Consider the following 18,692-nt stretch of genomic DNA (forward strand, 5'->3'; position numbering starts at 1 on the left):
TACTTCAGAAACTACAGGAAAAGCACTTCTTTCCAGTCATTGCGGATTTATGTGTCCATAAATATACAGTGTTGTTTTGGGTTAATTAGTGACTCCACATCTTTATAAGATCCCTGCAACAACTTCCATCTGAAATTCAACAATCTCTAACCATTTTAGAATGTTTGCCTGGAGATATTTTAGCAAATCCTTTGATAATTGCCCAAACCAGGGATTATATACTGTACACATGTTCCAGTGTTCAACTCCACATTCACTCTAAGCAAAGAATCATCCAAATACTTCTTGAAACTCTTGAATATCCATGCATTATAAGCACAGGTAAATGGAATAGAATCAGTGTTTCAACTGGCATCCTGAATCCATCCTCAAAAGAGGCTTATAGTGCATTGCTGATCTTATTAATCATCTTTGCCTAACACTTTAATTCATGTAAATAATTGTTCTGGATTCCAATTTCATAATACCCCAGAAAAAAAAAACAGGCACTTCTTTTTCTTGCTCTTTGCTATGGGTTTGGAAAATTTTATTTTTTTATTTACATAGCTTGCCAAAATAGACCCTGAGCCAAAGCATGAGTGTTTCAAAGCCTACCAAGTATAGGCTGAATACAGTCATATCAACCCAGCTACCCCAAGGTAAGTAAGAATTAGGGAAGTATTTTTTTCACATAGTATTCAGTATTTTCAGTTCCTGGTAAAAGCAGATATTGCCACCAGTTTGAGAACTGTGAATATAAATGATAATATTGTGAACAATGTTCTACATCTCAGGAGCAGAACTGAGAGTTTTCATTTTCAGAAAATAAGATAAAAAGAAATTAATGTTTTCTTTCTCTCAGATTAACAGGGAAGCCAATTTAAAAGGGGAAAAGGAGGCAGATACATAACGTATGTGGTTTGTGTCAATGTAAATGTTATCAGTAAAGAGAGGTAGGTTTGAGCCTGAATGTTCAGATCTGAGTCCAGAATTGCCATATGGTTTGGAGAGTGTTCAGATGCTAGCTTTTTCCATAATGAAATGGAGAATTCATGTGAGCCTAAAGTTTTTTGGTGACTGTATCTTTTGCCTGTCATACATACTGCTTTGACTGAATATTCTTTTAAAAGTCCATGGCTTCTACATAACAGGGTAGTTCAAAGGTATCTGAGATATATGTTGAAGAGATCACAATAAAAGGACTGCAGGCAAGCAGAGAGGTTTTGTTATATGTATTTCCCTGACTTTTTGGGGAAAGCTGAGATTATGTTCTCGGGCAAGAAAGGAGCTTTTCTGCTATTGTGGCTTGCTAGCTGGTTAAGATGAAGCATGTCTTTCCACATTGAATGAGTTTACTGGGTTTACAGGGTAGTAATAAGTGTTTTATGCAAGTTCAGTTGATTCCGGATGCTTAGAGCTTTTCTTACAGACACTCTTAGCTGTTTAAATACAAATACTTGTGGAAATAAAACAAGATTTGTTACGTCATGTGCTAGTATATTACTCTGTTCACTGCCTACTCTCTGCAGAAATAAACTAATTACTCTACATTTCCCCAGATAACACTGTTTTTCCAAGCATCTCTTTTTTTTCAAAATATGGCTCAAAATTAAGACAGTTGCTTCTTCTATGAACAGAGGACCAAAGGAGGGGGTGAAACACTTGGGTTGATCTGCAGGAACCAGAGTGAAAAGCTTTATCTCTAATGACCTTCCCTTCTTGCTGGCCCTGTGGAAAAAGTGATTGCAGGGGGTATGGTGAGAGAGATGACATAAGCTTGGGAAAATGCAGCAGAGAAGAAATATCTTCTCACTTGAAAAACAAAACACATAGTGGTGGCTATTACAGTAGTACTCAAAACCAAAGAATGGCGACGTTTTCCCTGGCTGTGCAGTTGATCACACAGTGCAAGTCTGGACATATCACCAGCCCCTGGACAGATGCCCTCTTCTGCAGTCAGTGGTTCTAAGTGTACTGCTTGTCTGAGTGCTCTCTAAGATGAAAATGTGTTGGGGATTTTAAAGCCTTCATCAGCTTCATCAGCTGCTGAGAAGAGCAACATTAAGTGCTTATAGGAGAGCCTACCAGTGCTTAAAGTTAAGCAAGGCAAATTACCTCATCTCCAGCATCTGTTTTGCCCAAATTCATACAGAAAGTTTACAGTGAATCATGGAATTGAGTCTTAGTTTTTCTTTGGTCCTGGTTCAACATCCAGCTCTAGACCCTCTGTGACTTCCTACACAATGCAATTTGTATGTGCAGAGACACCCGAGCCAGTGCTGAATGAACTAACTTGGCTGCAGAAGCCCTGCTGAAAACATGGCTATGCCTGCCAGAAAAATGCTATTCTAAGGCAACTAAAGCTAAGACAGATTTTAATACTTGCATCTGGTATCTCTGAGTGACCCTGCACTGTGCTGTGTCCACAAACATTGTTTGGATTATGGAGTTTTTCTCAGCAGTTCTCCCACTGCTTCTTGGTTGTCACCTCCATCATTTCCATGTGTTTAAAGTGGTGTCCCCAGGTCTTCTTAGTACCTACAGCAGTTAAGAAGAAATCCTGCTTTTACAAGTGGTTAAGAAGGGTGAAATCATACTTTAATTATTCCAAAGCATGGAGTTATAATAGGCAGCCTGGAATGAGGAGGGAAAAGGTTAACTGGGAGTTGTTAAGTCTGTAGTAGTAACATATTACCACAATATTTCAGGCATTTTGCTAGTTAGTCTAGTTCTTTTAGGCTGATGGGCCCCACTGTCCCACCCACAGATTGCGAGGCCACTGCCTGGAAACTGGAATAAAATACATATATATATATACATATAAAGAGTTCCTCTCCGGTGAGGCTCAGAGAAGAGATCGTTAAAACATGTGCATTTCATATGGTTGGACCATGTGGAGATGAAAGTAGTTCTTACCCCTGAATGTTTGCTGCTGCTGAATACTGTTCCTTTAGGATGCATAACTTTCTTGCACAGGCTGTCTTCTGCATACACCATTAATTCTACAAAAACAAAATATCACAGGAGTTTCTGTAGGTGCTGGAGGCTGGTTATGGTTGACTTGATTGTATAAAATTGAAACTGGTTAAACTTAACACACAAAAATGCAACAGAAACAAAACAACGCAAAAGATTTCCCTTCTTCAAAGTCTTGCCAGGTGAACCATTTCCTTTTAGGAACCTGATAGTAATCAGGTTATCTGTGGGCCTGTTAAATTGGCTATTATTGTGAATGTGACATGCTTTCTTTTATTAAGGGATTTTCAAACCGATAATAGTTTTACAAAGTACTAGTGAAGTAAGGTTGAAAAGCAATAATTTCCTTAGTTTTTCTCTGAAACTGTCATTAAAATGCAGAAGATAAATAACCCCCTGCCTTCAGGCTAAAAAGTCTGGATTACTGTCTGCCTGTAATTCTTGTACTTAAACTTCTATTTTATTTGATTAGTCATAAGAGTTTTTTCTTCGGTTGACTTTGATTTTGTAACAAAACTGTAGAGATTTTTCTGTACAGATTTTTTTGAGCAAGCTCAAGAGAGTATTGGGACCCAATTCAGACTTTGTGTAAATGAGCACATCACTTCAGCGCTGATGACCTTGGTCTGAGGCCAGTGGAGCACCGTGATTCCCTGTCAAGTGCTGAAAGATGTTCATGTAGCACATGGCCGTTTGGACAGGTCTTGCCTCAAACTACACAGGACACAGAAATCCAGAGGCAAACATCCCCAGTGCACCGGCTTCATTAAAACAGTACATTTGCCAGAATCTCAGTTTAGACATTAGTGGATTTCCAGGTTTATGTTTACTAGGTTTAGGCTACCAGAAAGAGCTTTTAATTATAAATACCCATTTGGGGTTATACTGAAACAACCTCTATTTAGTTACCCACTAGATTGTCAGAAGGAGAAGAGCATAGGCTAGGTTTTCAGACAAAAAATGTTCACTTTCAAAGCCAGATTTTGAAAAATGATTTTCACTCTACAGCACCTTTACTGGATCCAGAGGTCCAACTTCTAGAAACACTTGCCATGCTGGGTATAGTACAGCTGTTACACCTCCTTTCTCTAATTTCAGTGGGAAAACCTGAAACACAGATAGCTGGTGACTTAAGAAGCCAAAACAAACTTAGATCCTTAACTTCTAGTTAAAAATACTTCAATCACTCTTCATAGCTTTAAGACAAAAGAATACTTTCAGACTCAAAGGTCAAAATCAGGCTGGATTCTATGACTAACATTAAAAATGGGGTTCATAGGCTACTGTTGCCCTTGAATATGGTATTTCAGGACTGTATAAGAAAGACATGAAAAGCTGTATTTTTCACTAGTCCCAGAAAAACAGCTGTACACATGTTACTTGACTGGAGGGAGAAGAAACAGTTCTGGTGGTAGATGGATCTGTGGTTATGACGGTTATTCGTAACAGCAGTTCCTGAGAATATGCATGTCTCCTGCTATCTTGTTCAGTCATGAACTTCTAAAAGCATGAATGCTGAGAGAAATCCTACTTGTCTTGGCCAGAAATATAATCATCTAAGATGATAATTATATGATGGTTAATTTTATCATTTGAAAAGTCTTGTTGAAACAACGACTCAGTGGAACAGTCAAGAAGTGCTAATAGGTGTATTTTAGACCTCTGATGGTCCCACAAAGACGACTTCTCATTAAGAAGGCAGCTCAGGAATGAAAATATATGTATCATACTGGTATGGTTTCCAACTGACTTGGGCAAGGTCACTTACAGGATTTTTTTTAAGAACTCAGGTGCAAATCTGAGCTGTGAACTTAAAATTGTGTACTTTTGAAAAGGGGATATCCACTTGTGAAACTCTCAGAAAGCGTCTCTTTCTCTTTGTCCTGGAGTTCTCTGCTTGTAGAAAGAAGATTGCATTTTTCCACTTCTTGTTATGCAAAACTAGATTAGGAAGTGGTCACATACCATTGTGGTGAAAGCCGTGTGATTATATAAATTGTAATTTCAGAAGACACCCTGGTTTATCCATAATCTAATTCCACTGATTCACCCAGATGGATCATTTATGGAATAAATGGAATTAAATGTCTCTTCAAGCTGATCAGAATGCAGATCCTAATGTGATGAAGACAACAACTTGTTACCTTGAATACAGAGTCAAAAACAGGCAAAATTCTCTTGTTAACCTCCTCCTATGCTACTTAGTTTTGGTATAAGACAGCTAAGCAGAATTTGATAATAAACATCAGAGGCCTGAAGTTGATAGCTTGGATCCTGGCTTTCCAAGCTCTGGTGAAGTTTAATCTTCTAACATGGAGCACAGAAGCAGCAAGCTTTTACTTTGGCAGGAAATACATTTGCAAGTGCTTGGATTGTTAACATGTGTTATAATTACAGAAATTTTAAATTATTATGAAACAGAGATATGCCTGCTAAGCACTAAATCTGCTTCTTGGAAACCTCTATGTTGAAGAATATCCATTTATTTTGTAATCTCAGAATGTCCTATCTGCATCTTCTCCTGGTGTTCCTATAAAAATTGCGCTTGACATCTGTGTATGGTATATGAGACTTACCAACATGGTCCATCTCCATTAACAGAGTTCACTTTGGTGAAACATGGAGAATACTAATGAACTGACTGATTGCTGTAGAAGTATTAGTTTCTGCTATTCCTATGACAGTGTCCAACTACTGTGAAATAGAGTGGTTGATTTTTTGCATGGGATTAATGTTTCTGATTTATCCAGGAGATAGATTGATCACAACCAAAAATTCATCACTACCTCTTGATTAGTCTGTATTAGCTCTTCACATATGAGGAAAAAAATAATATTTTATAAACAGAGCTAAAGCAAGAAGCAGAAAATAGATTTTCTTAAGGATACTTTTTTTCTAGCTTACCTTAACCAAAATCTTTTCCTTCTTGTTTAGGAAAAAAGAAAAAAAACCTAGCAAATCAAACCATTGTTTCTTCTAGCTCAGTAGCCTGTCTTCAATGATGACAAATACCAGGTAATCAGTATCAATAATTACAAATGAAGGAATATTATCTTCCAGTTAAGTTCCTAGCCAGGCCAATGTTAATATAGTTTGGGGAGGAGTCATTAACCAGGCTGGGACCTTAAACAGCACCAGCTGAAGTCAATGAAAATATTTTCAATGAATTAAGGGATGGTTTTATTGAGCCACTTAAATTATGTGCTAAAGCAGAAGGTTTGGTAAGTCTTTATAATTATCATGGCTACCAAACCTGCAGGTACTAAAGTCATTCATGTAAGTGTTTTATCTTTGCCTGGATCTCACCAAATAATGTCTCTCATACTAAAAAAGATTGTCAGAATTTTTGTAGCTTTTCATTAGTCCAGCAGAGTCTGGAAAGAAAATGAATCTCTCACAAGGAAGAGTACCAGAAACTTTATATGTGGGTACTTTCCTAATTCTTTTTAGGCAAATACAAAAGTTTAACAAATGAATGCATGTCTAGTACTTGCCAAGTTCCAAAGTTCATGCATATAACCTAATTCCTTCCTGAAAGGAGCTGCTAAACATAATTAAACTCATCTAAGAGGATCCTTAGGAGCCTTACAAGTGACTAGGTAAAGAGAAACACTTCTTATTTACTGGTATTTGACAGCTCAACCACTTCAGCTGCCAGTTTGCTTACTTTTTTGTGCACAGGCACCAATGACTCTTCCTCTGAATCTACGACAATAAGTATTGGGTCAGTACTTCCCTGATATGGGGCTGTACATGGAAGCTGCAATTGTCTATAAATTAAAGGAAACTGAAAGAAAAGTTACACAATATGGCCATTTGTCAAAGCAAGTCAATGTATTTAAGAATTGTACAATTTCTAATGAAAATCTTTCTATGTACAAAGATCTGGCTTGGCTGCCCCTTTGTCTGCAGCTCTCAGTGTATACAGGTATCTCCAATTTAATTGCTTAGCACAGAAGTTACTAATAATGTTTGGAAGCTTTCATATTTGGAAGATGAATAGTCTCTCAAAAGCAGAGTGCCAGCACTGATGAGCACCAGAACTTGATGGTTAGTACTTTTAATGAACTCATTAATAAAGGATTTGAAGCTCTTTGCTTGCTAAGTGCACGACATTGCGGATGAGAATATTCCCACTTTCACCGCTGTAAAATCTAGAGACTTGTCTGAATTTTAAAGGCACATACTATTTGCTTTTTCAGCCTCTTACAATCTTCACCTGGAGATGGACTAAAGCAGTGTGATGACTAGTTTGGAGGAACCTCATTTTTAGATGTTGTGCCTCCAGCTGCTCTAGATGAGGGAGCTCCCCCAGGCTACTAGTTTGGGAGAGCTCTGAGGACATGTGCGGTGCTGAGCAGCATGGTCTGACACGCTTTCAGATTGAACTGAGGTAACAGCTAACGCTCAACTCTAATTGAGAAGGGATTTTTAACTGCAGTTTTGGTTTTTGGCATGTGAAGTTTATCTAACTCCTGTTTTGGACACTTCAGTCTCACTTCAGATCTGGCCCTAATTTTCTTTTATATTTAGAAGCAAAAAAAGGACGGCTAAGTGAAATGTGTTGCTGGCTCAGGTATCAATTCCTTTAAACATTTGGTTACGTCCTGTCTGTCGCTAAAGAAATCTGATTTACGCTCTGGCATTTTTCACTCTGCTATGGCCATTAGAAGCAAAAGGCAGTCTAAACCTCAGAATTTGACCTGGAACCTTTTAGAAAAGGAAGTTTGGATTTATTCCATTGGAATTAGGACAAAAACAGATATTGAGATCAGTTGGGTTGCAAAACCAGCCAGAGTTGGGGTGTGTTAAGAACTGTGGTTTGGGCTCAGGCAAGTTTCTTATCGTGCATTATTCATGAAACTGGACTTTTAAGAAGATCCTGATTCTTTTCTTTAGGATATGTAACTCAAGGATAAAATTTTAGAAACTTTCAGTGCTTAAAAGCTCCCACTGTCCCTCCAACCAGATTTTTCTTTTTCTAAAGCCTAAGTTATTGAAGTCTTTTGAGAATCAGGTAGCTTACTTATAATGGTGCTTAAATGGAAGCTGATGTTTCTGTTAAAGGTGTTTTATGGCAAGGTAAAAAAAATAGGACAAGGAGTAAGAAATAGGTTCTGATTTTAGCAGATGCTAAAATGTATGAGCTCTCTGGACTGTGCTAAAATGAACTTGGACATCTAGGATGGTGTAGGGCCCTAATGCATGCATAATTTTAGGCACCTAAGTTTAGCAGAGTGGACCTTCATCTGGAGGCTGGCAGCTGTTTCCTCCTCTGCTGCCTGTGCTGACACAGAGGCACTTACTTCAGACCTAACTTCTAGGCACAGTTTAGGCAACTGAGTGAGGCGGATTTATTGTTAATTTACAGCAGTAGCCAGTGAAACCTTCCTGGTACCATCTTTATGATATTCCAATTATTTTTTGATCTTCAAACAAATTTGCTTGTATAGAAATATGTATAGACAAAATCATGTTCTGTGCAAATGCATTCCTGTGACAGAGGCAATGCCGCCTGTGCAACAGCATATTCAAAGACTAATGTGTCAGTGGTATAAACCTTAAATGTAGCTCTGCGTTCCTGACCTCATGGGTAGGAAGCTTCATGTCACCGGTTACCAGGCTATGGAAATTTCAGCCTGAAGGAGGGGAAGAAGAACAAACATTATTTTTGTGGAAAGAGGAAGGAAAAAAAAAAGAAAAAGAGATGAACATGCATAAAAGACTTGTTCTGCTAGGGCTTATGCTGACTCTCAGTACTTAAAAATTATGTCCTGTATATGAGAAGGCCCTATGTTGAAGGAGGTACCAGATATCACGCATGTGAACTCTGTGTTTTACAGGCTTTTTCTGTAACGGGTTTGGCCTTAGCAAATAGTCTGCTCTGTGAAAAGTGGTTGGTCAGTGGTTAACTTTCTCAGACTTTCTCATTATCTTTGAAAGAGAGCAGATCTGCTGAATTAAACTCAGACCTGCTGAGATAATCACACAGAACTGGAAGGGGACTGTACCCTTAAAAACCCTCCTGCGGGAAAGCTAACTGAGCTTCCCGCTCTTGAGTGAGGTGATGCTGGAAACCAAAGCAGGGGGTGCCCTTAGGAGGCCAGGAGGCCCATTAACTCTGGAGCAATTTCAGGATGCTTAGACAGCCCATAACTTATTCCTGCAGATTGCAACAGATGCATACAATACTCAACTGTAATAACACACTGTGTTGTGGACTGGTCACACATGCAAAAAACCCAGATATATTATGAATGCCTGCAGCCAGAGGATCATACCACTAATTCTGAGACTGCTCATCCGCTCTGTTTTTTTAATTGAGCATTGTCAGGGGCAGGCTAACCTGGGTTTGACTCCTGGGGTCAGTTTTCTTTACTTTTAGAGCTCCAGCTCTAGTAGCTTCATGTAGGGATCATTTCACTGTAGGAAAAAGTATTGGGTTTCTGTGTAAGCTATTAGGAATTGGCTGTAGCTGAAGCTGTGAAAGGAATATGGAAAGTACAGATTGTGGAAGCCCACTGCAATGATTCCCTCATGGCTGTGAGGAGGTGATAACACCAGGTAAAAAGTGATGCAGAAACAATGAGCAACGAACTGGGAGGTGCCTTTAGAGCTGGAGAGCAAACAGATGTTTGACTCATGGGCCGTTGTTTTTTCGTATCTTTTCCTGCGCAAAAAATCCAAGTTACTGGTGTAGGTCTCCTACAGACTATAAAGAAGATATGGAATATACCTTTTCAGAAGCATCAGGTGAATTCCCCTTCTGCAGGGAGCAAAGTGGGGATGAAATGGCTTCCTTCTTTTCTCTCTGCCAAGTAAAGGGCCAAAGGGCAATTGTGATATCTGAAATATCTTCCCTCAGTCAACAGAAATACAGGCATGGGATATGAAAGCAGAAGGAGACAGATCTTACCAAAATCAAAACTGATCAGAATGTACATATTTGTCTTCTGTTCTTCAGAGGTTCTTTTGGAAAAAATCATGCAAGATCCTTGCAAAACCCACAGTAGCTAATAGTTTAAATGAATAGTCTCTCAGTTCTTGATATATCCAAGGGAGGAAGTGGCCCTGGCCACCTCTCTGGCACACTCCTGTGTTGTCTTGGCTGTAATTCCCCTGTCAGTGCTGATGGTGAAGGAAAGCCTGCATCATCTCACCCTCTGATGGCTTTTCTACTGAAATGCCCTCAGGGGATCCCCATAGTAGCTGTTGCCCAGAAGCTGCCAATGCACTCTATTTTTATTGGTATTAAGGGCAAAATCCCCTGAAAGTTTCTGCTTGGCAGCATGCCACTGGTTGACTCAGTGCTATGGTTCCAGCAAATGATTCTGCTGTTACTTCTTTATAGCATGTACATGGACAGTGTATGCAGTTGGGTCTATCCTGTCTTTCTGGCTCTTCGCTTTTGCTCATATCAATCATCATTTTGTACTTGTTGAGATTTGGGACTTCCATCAGTAATTGCAGTGGTAGAATGAGATAATCGAAAGCCAGATCTCCTTTGTTCTAGCTTATATTTATGTCTGGTTACCCACATCTTCTCTAAATTCCTTTAGGTACAAATCCTTTTGCTCAAACTTGGCCCAAGAGTAATTTATTCTGGAAAGCATTGAAAGAAATGGTTCCAGCTGCCTCCTTTTGAAAAAGATACCCAAAATGGATAAGTTTCCACACTTTTCTAAAAGTTATCCAGCTTTTTGTTAGAACTCCTTTGGATTTTTGCAAACTTTGAAAGGGTAATCTTTATTCAAGTTCATTTCAAGACCAGCCATTGTTATTTTTTGTATTCTATATGAGGTACCCACCTGTTTGGTCAGCTCTGAAAGTGGCTATTGTGAGGAAATGCATTTCTGGAACACACTTACATTTTAATTCATTTCTTCTAGTTACAAGTGAATGCTTCAAAAATGCTTGTGTTTTCTTGATTTTTTTTCTTTCCTCTCCTTCCATTTTTTCATTTTAGAAAAAAAGCAGTGATATTTTACATTTTTTCATTTTTACTGCAATAGAGGAGAACCAGGCAGCAGGGATTTCCAATTTTTATTTTTTATTTTTATTTTTATTTTTTTACTAATAAAATTCTAATTTGGCTTCATCCATTGCAGAAGCCTTGACCAGGTTCCCATATGAAATGCTTGGATCAGATTTAGAAATTTCCACCAAGAATATAGGTTTTACCCATCGATACCCAGGCTTCAAGAAACACTCATTTTGTCCACCTCTTTTCAAAACAGAAAGTTGTCTACAGACACCTGGAAGTGTGTGATTATTTCCAAAATGACACAGACTTGGAAAAATTATCATTCTGTACTTGAAGAGCTTCTTCTTGTCTTAATTGGGCAATAAATTTTGTTCCCATTATCATTAAATCATGTCTGCCTGATGAGCAAACGTAATTGTCCCAAAACAGATTAAAAGGATAAAAGCAGTGATGGAAAACCATAACTAATAAGACATCTGCAACCACACAGAAGAAACCTGTTCTTTATCACACCTACTGTTATGACTTATCCCCTTGTGTCTTTTCAGGATTGTGAGGTACCTAGGATGGGGACCTGTTGCTTTCAGGATTTTGCAGGCTGCCATCGATATCCATGATTCTGTACAAATATAGCAACGCATTTGTGTCTGCCTGTGCTTTCACTGCTCTTTTGCTGCTGTGGTACACCAAGACTATCTTGATATGCCTGGTGGCTTTAAAAATCTACTAGTAACAGCTGAGGAGAATAACCTCTATTCACTCACCTGTCAGGACTTACAGTGTCAGCTGACCAAATCCAGTTCCACCTAATAGAGCTATTTGTACACCCAGTATACCCTGTACACCCAGCAGTTATTAAAATATTATGCGATAAAAAACAAGTATCCTTATAAACTTTGCTTCATGTATATAGACGGGAGCCATTCTTTTGAGTAAGAATACAAAATGGGCAATTTCAGGTCATGAAGAAAACAGCCCATAGTGCTACGTACATGAAGCTGAACTACAAGGCCTGGGAATGTAACCTAATAAATGAACTAAAAAACAGACAGACAGATAAGAACTTTTTTTTCAGAGCTCTGCAACTCACACAACTTAATCTCTGTGAGGGAGGGAAGTGTTGCAAATGCTGCCTAATACTTTTCTGAAGCTCATGTCCTCTGCAAAAAAAACCCTAGTAACCATACTGAAATGATTAGAGTGATTGTACCATGAAATGGCTTGGATTTGCTCATCTGGCTTCAAGTTCAGAGGAATGACCAACAAGTTGACTTATGTTCTTAACAGTGTAGACCCAGAAGGGTTCAAGCAGATGTTGCAGCCTTACTCCAGGCAAATACATGAGGTTTTGTGGTTTCTCTTAAGTGTTTGCTAATATCTACCACATTGCAAAGTCAAATGTCCTTTCTCAACAGAGCTGACTATTCATAATACAATACAGATGATTTAATCTGTGGTTAGGACTTTCCATTTCTACTTGAGCTCTGTAAAGTCTGAACTCCTCAAACCTGTTTTACATTGATATACAAAACAAAAAAACAAAAATCCCCAATCAATTCCAACCCCCCAAACTCTGACAGTTCACACCTTTGGCTGGGTTGTGCTATGATCCTGTCTATGACCCAGTACCTGTCCATATGCAACTATGACATTTTTCCCTCGAATCCATAACTGAAAGAGGTGAGGGAGTTTTTTAGAGATGTTTTTGAAGCAATAAGAGGTACCTGTCTTTTCAGAGCTAGAGACACCAGGATCTCAAATACGCTTGATGCTGTCATTTGCAACTAAATGTTGGGCCACATTCTTCCATCTGTGACTCACTTACACAAAAAATAAATGCTAACTTATGTTGAAGATATCCTCTGAAATACAATTCCAATTCACTACCAGGTAAAGTAGTTTTAATCTAGTAATTGATTCTTTCAAAGCTAATCTATATTCTCTCTGCAGTCCTGGCCAGATTGAAATCCTGAATAGGTCTGTTTCTTTTATGGGAAAAAAAAAAAAAGTTTCTTTCACAAAATGTTAAGTTTCTGAATAATTCAAGTGAATTCCTTTTGAGTTTAGTGAGTGCTATTGGACAAAAGCATTGGGTGATAGAAGACTTAGAAAACACTAAGCAATTTGTTTGGACATCTTAAAAAAATTTAATTGTTTTTTCTTGAAAACTGTTTTCATTAATAAATTAAGACAGAAGCCTGAGAGATTAGAGACTCCTAAACACTACACTGTGACAAAAGAAATGCCTCTGCTGACAAAAAATGGATTCTGAATTTTTGTTGTTTTAGCAAAACAAACAGTGGGTTTTGTTTGGCTGGGGGTTATTTTCTCCCTCCACCCCTACTTTGGACAGAGAACCCCCCCCAGAAAAAAAACCCAACTCCACCTTCATGCATAGCACTATTCCAGAGTAACTCTCAGATCAAGGCAGAACAAAATAAAGTTTATATGTTGATTGAGAGCCTGGCCCCTTTGAAATCAATGGCAGAATTCCCATTAATTTCACTGGGATCAGGGTTTCACCCTAATCTTTAACTTACAGCTCAGTTTTCTTTCATTATACGCTAGAGAAGTTAAGGAAGCTTCTTTCTGGTCAAATCACTGCTAGTGAATCTGTCCCAAAAGAAACACACAATACACATTTCTCTTTATCCTAAAAAAGTGTTGGAAAAAGCACATTTCTACCAATTTTATAATGTACATGGGCGTTTTCAAATGTATCTTAATGTCTTTGTCTATAGTAAACCCTGTTCAAGATGCTAATAATTTTTGACAGGCACTTCCCTTGTGTCTGGATTTTGAAAGGAAAACCTAGAGCATAAAATGGCCTTGTTCTAGTCATGCAGTGGATTGAAACCAGCAGAAGCTGATAGCAAACAGCTTTTCTCAAGATGTAAGTTCAGTTTTCTTTCCCATGGATTTCTACTTTGCCTTTTGCTGCAAACTGGCAATGCTATTTAAAAAGACAGAGCCAAGAAAAACTCAGAAAAATGCCCTAAATACTAATGCATATTCTGGTTCTTTGCATCAACTGTACTTTCTCTGTGATATCCAAAGTGGAAGGAAAGAAAATTTCTCTCCTAAAGAAATCTCTGGAGAGATTTCTTTGTTACAGCAGAGTGCAAACAGCAAGGACTTTGGTGGGTGCTGGTTTGGTTTCTCCTCGACATGGCTGAGCTGTGGCTGCAGTGGAGGATCTTTGCTTCATTTCCTGGGGACAGACCTCCAAAAAGGGGGGTGAGAGGGGGTTGCACCCCAGAGCTTCAGAACAGCTATTTCCTACTCCAGTGCAGCCCAGAATCACGCACCTCCAATTGCTTCTTTTTATTGGGTTAACGACAAGTCACAAGTAATGCAAATGCTTAGCACTTTTCATCCATATATGAGAACAAGACAGCATATATTGGATCAAATTTTTAATTAAATGCTGCTTAAGTTATGGTTCAGGCAACTGAATTGAAAATTCCAAGGCTAAGGTCTGTCTGAGAGCTTTTGAAAATTCAGCTATTTTTATGACCGATTTAGGGATGCAATGAATTTCCTAGGGCTAACAAGTCACTGTATATTGGTAGTGCCATGGCAACTGAGCATGTGCTCTTTGTTACTGTAACTTAGTTGTATATTTGCGTCCTTGGGTGCCTAAAAATATGTGTTAAAGTGTCATGTGTCTTTGTCTCTTACAAAAACCTGTTGTTGTAGGAAAAATGAAACACTTCAGATTCTCTTGATTAAAAGAGGGCTTATCCAAGGCAGGCAGGCCCATCCATCTGAGCAAGCCACTCTAGTCTTTTTTTGTAAAGCGTGGACAGCTGGTCAGTATAGTCAATGAGGGGATTCTTCTTACCTGAACCTAAAGACCTGTAAATGGTGAGATGCATCCCATCCAGGACCCTGGTGACAACGTTGATGAGATCTTCATTGACAGTGATGGAAGTCTGGATGCTGTGCACTCATCCAGACGCTTACCTCTGGGTAGCCACCAAATTTTGGAAAGGTTTCTTCCCTTTTATTTTGACTGCTGGTGTTCTTCAAGGTAAAATTCAGATTGGATCTAGACACTTATTTACTTTCAAAATTGCTATTCATGCAAACAGAGATTTCACCAATTTTCCTCTGCTGCTATATGTAAATTGGTCAGGTCTTGACCATTCTGAATTTGTTTTTATTTACTTATAGTAATATGTGTTTATGTTTTTAAATAAAACCTCTTGTTGTTTCTGATTGCAGACTCCCCAGGGAGGCAAAGCTGATAACAGCTCTCACCTTCAACCCAATTAGGAACATAGCTGTCTAACACATTGTTTTAAAGAAAAGGCAAAGAAAAAGAAAACTGTGAAGAGAAAGTGAGATGCTATCTTCACATTGAATGACAAAGATTACAAAATTTTTGACTGAAACACAAAAATCTCAATCAGACATCCTGCTATAAATGTTAAGAGAGCACAAACATGCTGCAGTGAGAAATAAAGCACTCACAGGACTGACCAGACTGATTCTTTAGTATCATATATTAACGGAGCAATTTTAGTTGTGTTTGAAGTCAGAAATTAAAAAAGATATCTAATATATCCCCTACCACATACTTCTCCCTCCCTTCCTGCTGGACAAGCCTATTTCTTCTTCCCGCTTTCTGCCACAGCAGTGGCTGGGACTCTCCTTTCCACTTGCTCCCCCAGCTGGGTCCCACCCTTGTCTCTGCACCAAGCGCACGCAGTGATTTCATATGCCTATTGCAAGTGATCAGTTTCCCTTCTGCCTCCCAGCTACAAATTCCCATCACAGTATATCCCCCTTTAAATCTCCCCTTTATTGAGTTTCATCAACGTAAGGCCATTTTAATACATGTTTGAAATAAAAAATAATTTCCCTGAGTCTGCCACCTCTTCTCAACTGCAGATTCTCGCCCGATCCTAGGTTCCAGCCCTGATTAACCAGCACACATGTGTTTCAAATAAAAACTATCTTCTCTTCACACACACCCTCCCTCGCCCAGCTGTAGACTTCCCTACTGCGCTCTCCTCATTTGTAACTCTTTTGCCCTGCTTTCAGCCATATCCTCTCAGCTGTGACTTCACTGTTACTCATATTTGTTTATGGAAGTGTTTAGCATCTGCCTTTCAAGAGGGAGCTCTAAAAAGCTAAATAATTATCACAATCTTCATTTTAGATGGGGAAACTAAAGCTTGCTGAGTTGAAGAAATTTGCTGCCTAGTCCTGAGGGGGTATGGTAGGCTTGAGAATAGCTCCTGGGGCCACCTTCTTCACTGGTGTAAACTGGAGATCTGGATCTTTGGACTGACGAGCTTGTGCCCTGGAGTTGGCTTGTTCTTTCTCTCTTTTGAGAGCTTGTACTCTTTGGGTGGACAGAAGTCTTTGGGAAGCATTATTACTTATCTGTGGTTTATGTATGTGACTTTTACAGTGTGTTAGAAGAGTGGTTGGTTTCAAACCTGCAGGCAAAACATCCCCCCCAAAGAAGAGTGGTTGCAGCTCTGGAGAAGCAGAGGGCTCCTCAGGAGGTGCTGTCAGAGCAAGTACCAACTAGTGACTCCAGCACCGCGCGAGGTGGGAGCCCTGCAACCAGCTTGGTTGGTGCTGATGCCGGTGGGAGTGACTGCTCAGAGACCTGCAGATACTCAGAGGAGCAGAGCTGGCCCCAAATACGGCAAGCTGGCTCTGTTCCTTTACTGAAGAGTGAAGTGCACTCCATAACAAAGCACAGGTAGATGTAAATAAAACTAACTGGACAGTCAGTATTGTTAAATCCTTTCCCCTTCTTGTCCCCCTCTTCCTTTCCTAATACTTAATTATATCTGCAAAAAATCAACTGTTTGGGGGGAATACTATGAAAAGCAATGCCCCTCCACTTCAGGTAGTGGCTTGAGCTAGTGAGTGGTGTCTGGATCCCTGGGATGGAGGATGGGAAGGGTCTTCAGAACAAGCCCCCACCTGCATCCTCCCCTCCTCAGTAGGATGCTGCATTTTGCTTGTGACTGTGGAGTTTAGAGAGATTTGCTGCTAATATTCGATGGGTCAGTGCTGGCAGAGCCCAAAGGATGGAAAGACTAATGCCTAAGTCGCAGTCCCAAAAAGGGGGAAATGAAGGGTCACATGCTGATTGGGGAGTTTCTTAGAGGGCCCAGGAAGGAGGGCAATGCTTGGCTGTCACATCCCTGTATCAGAGCCACAAAATGTTTATTTCTTGGCCCTGGCCTTTTGAACACTTTATCACTGTTTTCAAGCCAAAATTTGATTTTTAAATAGTTGATGAAATCCTTTTGGCTTTGCCTTTTATTCAATGGCAAGAGATAGTTTTAAACTGGGGGAAGCTCAGGGCATGGGTCCTCCCCTGTTCCCATCTGCAGAGCAGATGGCTTGTGCATGTCCCAAGAGTAACCCAGCAGGGCTCGGGGTGATTACCCTGGCTGACCGTGCCTGTTACGGGAATTATTCACGCCCTCCCTATGTTTGGTCTACTCTGGTATGGTCTGTATGGTCTACTCTGCAAAACCTCTTGACACTGAACTATTTTCCCTCTCTTTTGCTGTGCTGCTATTGACATAACTAGAACATGACTGTGCAGCCCTTAGGAACCACCGTGTTTATACTGTGTCCTGTAGCTGGTATTGCCAACCCCAGCTACTTAAAAAATATGAGCTGTCCTCCAACACATTACCAAGCAAAAGAATTAGTTAGCAAGTAGTTTTGCTTCTTTGCCTGACTTCTGGCCTCTTTATGCAAGATTTTTAGCTTTCCTTTGTGGCTGCAATGTCTAGAATGTAAATCTGATTTATTCTTTTTGTAAATGAAAGCTGGAATTTCAATTTAATCTCTTGTTTTGGGAAGATGGTGCTTTAGGAAACACACCCATTGTCACGGGTCTCTAAAGTAGTTAGAAGAGTTAGTAACATATTGCAAGACCTGACTGTTTATTTTAAAAGGAAAATTAGCATACTACCAGAAAATATGCTACCAAAGATAGATAAATTGCTATTCTTTTGCTTTATATATATGTCACTTGCTGAATGTTAGCAAATACAATGAAGAAAACCATTCAAAGGTTTGTGTTATTTTTTAAAAATTATTTTGAATAAAAATTTCTACAGTATTGACAAGCATTTTATATCTTAAATTATTTCTGTATTGTAAAACAATGTGTATTAATTTTAAAATTATTTTCCACATCAGACAAAGAACTGCAGGGGGGACAGTTACTATGAAGTGGATAGAGAGCTAAAAGTACAGTGTTAGAAAAGGATCTTTGTGATTATATTGGTAAAACTGTATGTGCTTTTTCTGGTTTGCTTTTATTTTGTTTATAGTATTTTGTTTATGGTTCTGTTTATTTATTTGTTTGTGGTTGTCAGGCTTATAAGAAGTTAAATTTTAAAATGCTAAAAAAATTGAATTCCAGGACTTTTTATCTAACCTCTCAGAAAACTGGAGCAACCGAGAACACCTATCTAAAAATTGCAATACTGCTACTACAAAACAGTTTCTTGGTTGTCTGTGAAAATACAGTACTATACATATTTTACAATGGTGAAATACCAGAACGAGTTTGAGGGAGTGGCTGAATGAAGATACACTGATTTTTTTGAATTAAGACTTCAAACCAAAAGGACACCAAAAGAGTTACACTAGGTGTTGAAGACTGGATACTTTAGGCAGCTTTTATATCCAGTGTTTAATTACTGTAAATATGGTACATCATGAAGTGAAAGAAGGTAGAGAGAGATTCTGGATTCTGCAA

The sequence above is a fragment of the Dromaius novaehollandiae genome, chromosome 2 (assembly GCF_036370855.1).
Source record: "Dromaius novaehollandiae isolate bDroNov1 chromosome 2, bDroNov1.hap1, whole genome shotgun sequence".
Lineage (NCBI taxonomy): Eukaryota > Metazoa > Chordata > Aves > Casuariiformes > Dromaiidae > Dromaius > Dromaius novaehollandiae.